A 6293-nucleotide genomic window follows, 5' to 3' on the forward strand; every position below is an offset into this window, starting at 1 on the left:
AGACTTTATAAACTAGCCTACAGACTCCTGTACCAGGTGAGCTTTATGTCCCCTTTCCACCCTCCATGCCAAACGACACAATCTGCTCTTAGGCTGTATCTGAGGATCTAAGACTATGAGGCTGTAATACAAACCCAGTCACATCTGTATTTTCCAACTGAAAAAAAAAAAAACAACCAAAGAAAGAAATTGGAACTAGTTAGTATTGTAATGTGTCAGATGTTAGATTTAGTGTCATTCAAAGACCACAGGCAACAGAAGAATGAAGAAAAATGAAGCAAATTTGTGGCGTAGTATTTATTAGCATTTAGATAATGTGCCCCATCCATCATACACAAGGCATGTTTCAAAAGTACCAGTGCCCCTGTGTTCTGAGTACTGGGAACCCTTGTAAATTAACTTGCTCTACTCATGAATAAAAACACATTCATCTGGATGCGATCTCTGCAGGGGATGGGACATCTTTTTCTTTGTAATGGATATAAAGATAGATCATACTAAGGAGTCTTAAGAGTAAGAGGCTGCAGATTAAGACAAAGAAATTCACTCCTTCCCACTAACAGATAAACCAACAAGAACAGCCATAGGACAATGGGAATAAAACCACTGGCTGACATTGACAGGGTCTGTTTCAAAGCACCTAAAAACATTCAGCCATATGGATCACTCTATTAGCTATGTTATTTTGCAGGGGTGGAGAAAGCCATCTGGAACTATGCAAAGGTGCTTCTATAGGGGTCCCAGAACATTCTTTTAGGAGTTTGATTCCTGAAACACCTATACTCTGGTCTCTGTAGTACTGAGGACTGAGACTTTAAGGACTGAGCTTCCCAGAGAGTTTGTGTGGAACACTGTGAAGACCGTGTTATGTATAGCCAGCTGGCATCGGACACAGAATGAAGCAGATCTCTTGCAAGCACCATAATCACTGAACACCACAGTGCCTATCAGTTTAGCTAGGGATCAGCGGCTGTGTATTGTGGAGTGGAATTCAGAGGACATTCTAAACTGGTCTAGCAACAAAGTTTGGGGCTTCCAGATTTGCTCCCAGATGATATAGCCAGCCATTATGCCTAAACTTCAAAAAGGTCTGAGGTCACGTCTGTACTTCAAACTTTGGTGGCGTAAATGTGGCGCCAAATTATGTTGGCATAAATCTGCCAGTTAATATGTTGCTCTTGTGCATGCATACTTGGCTGCTTGCACTGGCACTTCACATACTCACCAGGACTGCTAGTGTGGATGCAAAGTGCAGTGCACTAGGGGTAGGTATTGTATCACAATGCCTTTGGGGGAATTTTAGCAATGCACAGAAGTTGTGCAAGGGGTCAAGTTCCCATCATACAACTTTCTCTATTCCTTAATGCTATTCCTGTTGCATAATTCTCATCTTTTTTTAAAATCCTACAAATGCACACAGTCCTTGTTGCTCTCTGAAGAATGGAGCCTGTACAGCTCTGCACTATTATAATGAATATTGCAAATACAGGACGAATGATCTGGTATTTGCAGAGCTGCAGAATGTATCACAGTAATGGGGGACATGACAACTTATTTGAGGATAGTTTGTTCAGGGACAGAGGAAAAACCAGTTCAAACTTGCTGGTGACATTCATGGTCAGCAGCTGCCGGTGGTGGAGCACCACTTTTGGCCCAAGAAACGAGCACTGACTGGTGGGATTGCATAGTAATGCTAAGCAGTGGCTGTAGAATTTTTTATGTGAAAGGCCGCATTCCTGGGTTAATTTAGGCTTGAATAGAGACTGGGAGTGGATGGGTCATTACACAAAGTAAAACTATTTCCCCATGTTTATTCCCCCCCTCCACCCCCCACTGTTCCTCAGACATTCTTGTCAACGGCTGGAAATGGCCCACCTTGATTATCACTACAAAAGGTTCCTCCCCCTCCCCCCACTCTCCTGCTGGTAATAGCTCACCTTAAGTGAGCACTCTCTTGTTACAAAAAGAAAAGGAGTACATGTGGCACCTTAGAGTCTAACAAATTTATTTGAGCATAAGCTTTTGTGAGCTACAGCTCACTTCATCAGATGCATTCAGTGGAAAATACAGTGGGGAGATTTATATACATAGAGAACATGAAACAATGGATGTTACCATATACACTGTAATCAGAGTGATCACTTAAGGTGAGCTATTACCAGCAAGAGAGCAGGGGGAGAAACTTTTGTAGTGATAATCAAGGTGGGCCATTTCCAGCAGTTGACAAGAACGCCTGAGGAACAGTGGGCGGGGGGGGATAAACATGGGGAAAGAGTTTTACTTTGTGTAATGACCCATCCACTCCCAGTCTCTATTCAAGCCTAAGTTAATTGTATCCAGTTTGCAAATTAATTCCAATTCAGCAGTCTCTCGTTGGAGTCTGTTTTTGAAGTTTTTTTGTTGAAATATTGCCACTTTTAGGTCTGTAATTGAGTGACCAGAGAGATTGAAGTGTTCTCCAACTGGTTTTTGAATGTTATAATTCTTGACATCTGACTTGTGTCCATTTATTCTTTTACATGGAGACTGACAATGTTTGACCAATGTACATGGCAGAGGGGCATTGCTGGCACATGATGGCATATACCACATTGGTAGATGTGCAGGTGAACGAGCCTCTGATAGTGTGGCTGATGTGATTAGGCCCTATGATGGTGTCCCCTGAATAGATATGTGGACACAGTTGGCAACGGGCTTTGTTGCAAGGATAGGTTCCTGGGTTAGTGGTTCTGTTGTGTGGCTGCTGGTGAGTATTTGCTTCAGGTTGGGGGGCTGTCTGTAAGCAAGGACTGGCCTGTCTCCCAAGATCTGTGAGAGTGATGGGTTGTCCTTCAGGATAGGTTGTAGATCCTTGATGATGCGTTGGAGAGGTTTTACTTGGGGGCTGAAGGTGATGGCTAATGGTGTTCTCTTGTTACAGTGTGTATGGTAACACCCATTGTTTCATGTTCTCTATGTATGTAAATCTCCCCACTGTATTTTTCACTGAATGCATCCGATGAAGTGAGCTGTAGCTCACAAAAGCTTATGCTCAAATAAATTTGTTAGTCTCTAAGGTGCCACAAGTACTCCTTTTCTTTTTGCGAATACAGACTAATACGGCTGCTACTCTGATTCCTGGATCTGTGTGCTGAGCTCACCCCAGGCCTCCAGCACGTAGCTGAGAAGAGAGTGTTGATTGCTCTGTGGAAGCTTGTAATGCAGGACTGCTACCTGTCTGTGGGAAATAATTTTGGAGCTGGAAAATCCACAGTCAAATTGTCATCAAAGCGTGTAGGGCCATTAATTGTATCCTGCTGCACAGGACTGTGATGCTAGGCAACATGGCTGGATTTGCAGCTATGGGATTCCCGAACTGTGGCGGGCAACAGAGAGTAGGCATATCCCTGCTTTGGCCCTGCCCCAGCTTCCACAGAGCACAGGAAAGGCTACTTTTCTTATCACATCCAATGAAGTGAGCTGTAGCTCACGAAAGCTTATGCTCAAATAAATTGATTAGTCTCTAAGGTGCCACAAGTCCTCCTTTTCTTTTTGTGAATACAGACTAACACGGCTGCTACTCTGAAACCTACTTTTCTATGGTTACACAAGCGGCGGTGGATCACCAGGGGGGCTTTACTGATATCAGTGTGGCAGGTCAGAGAAGGTGCATGATGCTCACATCTTTAAGAACACAGGACTGTTCAGAAAGCTGCAAGCTGGACATTTTGTCCCCGACTGGCAGATTACCATTGGTAATGGTGAAATGCAAATAGTGATCGTAGGGGAACCCAGAGGACCCTTTGCTCACGAAGCTATACACTGGCCCCATTGGCAGCTGTAAGAAAAGATTCAACTCCTGGCTCAGCAGGTGCAGAATGACAAGTGAAGGTGCTTCTGGCAGATAGACGGGGCATTAACAGTGTTTACACATTAGATTAGATCTCAGTGACAAGGTAGCCCAGTGGTTATAGATGACTGTTGTGTCCTGGATAATATCTGTGAGGTAAAAGGAGAAAAGTTGCCACCCCGCGGGCTGACTGCTGACTTTGACCAGCCAGACACAAGGGCCATTAGAAGAGCTCAAGGCAGAGCTATGTGGCTGAAGGAGGCCTTGAAAGAGCACTTTAATGATCAGCCACTGTAATGTCCTGTTCTGGGCAGTGCTCTAGGGCATGTCTATGCCACAGTTAAAAACCGGCAGCTGGCCCGTGCTAGCTGATTTGGGTTCGCAGGCCTTGGGCTAAGGGACTGTTCAATTATGGTGTAGATGTTCAGGCTTGGGAGGGAGCCAGAGCTCTGGGACCCACATGAGAACGGAGGATCCCAGAGCCCTGAACATCTACACAGCCATTTTTAGCCCTGTGGCCAATAGGCTGTGCGTAATAGAGGCTAGGGGAGGCCAAGCCTCCCCAAACCTTGTGCCACTAGGGAGGTGGGGCAGTGATGGATTATGGCACGGGCCCACAGGGCCCAGGCCCAGGGGCTCCAGGCAATTTGGGGGCCCTGGAAAAATCTCCTCCCACCACGGCCCTAGGGCTGGAGGAGCTCTCGCTCCCTGCCCTGGCCCAGGGCTGCGGTGGGAGCACAGAGCTTTTTTGGTCTCGGGGCCGCAGTGGTGGTGGGGTGGGGGCGGGAGAAGGGGATGTGGAAAGGAGAGGGCATGGGGCCTCGGAGGGAAGAGGCAGAGTGGGGAAGAGCCACAAGGGAAGGGGCAGAATGGGGTGAGGCCATGGGTGGGGTGGTGGCCATGGGGTGGCGCCATGGTCCTGGCCAGGGCCAAGAGCTGGACCCCAGCCACGGCTGACCTCTCAGTCCCCTTCCATGGCTCTGACTGAGCTCTCACCACCACCAGCCCCGCTCTGGGGGGAGGGACCGACCTCTCGGCCGTCCTTCAGGGCCACGGGGGTTTGGGTGGTGGTGGTTTGAGAGCAGCAAGCAGGGGTGTAGCTCGGCTGAAGAGGTGGGGCAGGGGGGACTAGCCTCCCCAAGGGAGAGCTTCACCTGCTGCCCATGCTGAAGCCTGAGCCCTGTGAGCCCGCGTCAGATGACCCAGGCCAGCCACGGCCATGCCACAGATCTTTTATTTCAATGTAGACATACCCCAAAAGTCTGCAACATTTGAGTTTGCTGCCTGAGAAGCCCCATTACGTACTGATGCATCTCCCTCTCCTTTTGCAGCTGAGGATTTCTCCTGTCCACTCTTTCCTTCTCCAGGCTGTAGCTAAGGGCATGGCTACACTTGCAGATGTAGAGCGTTGTGAGTTAAACCTGCCTTCGTAGAACGCAGTAGGGAAAGTGCTGCAGTCTGTCCACACTGACAGCTTCAAGCGCACTGGTGTGGCTGCATCTGCGGCACTTGCAGCGGCATTGGGAATGGTGCATTATGGGCAGCTATCTCAGCATGCAAGTGACTGCAACGTGCTTTTCAAATGGGGTGGGGTGGAGTGTGACAGGGAGTGTGTTGTGTGTATGTGGGGGGAGAGAGAGTGGGTTTTTGGGGTGCTGAGAGTGTGTCAGCATGCTGTCTTGTAAGTTCAGACCCCATCCCCTGTCCCCCCACCGCCTCTCTCTCACTCACTCAAAGCAAACAGTAAATGGTTGCTTTTTCTTGGAGCTGATAAGCAGCCGGCTTCTGCGAAACGGAGCTTTCAGTGGGCATTTTCGCATTCCTGCAGCGGATTTCACATCAATGACAAGAGTGGCCAGTTGACTTAAGGGCATTATGGGACGTTTCCAGAGGTCAATCAGAGCGCAGTAATGCAACACCTTGTCCACACCGGCGCTGCGGCGCTCCAGCGGGGGCGCAGCAAACGTTGTTCCACTCGCCGAGGTGGAGTACCAGCAGTGCTGTAGCCGCGGAGTCAGAGTGCTTTACGTGCCTTGTCAGTGTGGAAGGGAAGTGAGCTAGGGCGCCCGGGGCTGCTTTAGTGCGCTGTAACTCGCAAGTGTAGCCAAGCCCTATATTCACCCTCCAGGTCCTCTGTTCACAGTCTAACGTAGCACTGGCATGCAGGATCTCAGTGAACATGTCCTCCCTCGTCCACTGCTCTCTTTTCCTCCTCTGAGCCAGGCACTCCACAAGTGTGGAGGGGGCACCCCTCAAAGCTGCAATGGCAGCAGCTACAGATAAAACAGACATGTATAACTGTAAAAAGAAAAGGAGTACTAGTGGCACCTTAGAGACTAACCAATTTATTTGAGCATAAGCTTTCTAAGGTGCCAGAAGTACTCCTTTTCTTTTTGCGAATACAGACTTTAACATGGCTGCTACTCTGAAACATGTATAACTGTATTTACAGTCACAATGGAAA

This window comes from Natator depressus, chromosome 9 (genome assembly GCF_965152275.1).
Source record: "Natator depressus isolate rNatDep1 chromosome 9, rNatDep2.hap1, whole genome shotgun sequence".
In the NCBI taxonomy this organism is placed as follows: Eukaryota; Metazoa; Chordata; order Testudines; family Cheloniidae; genus Natator; species Natator depressus.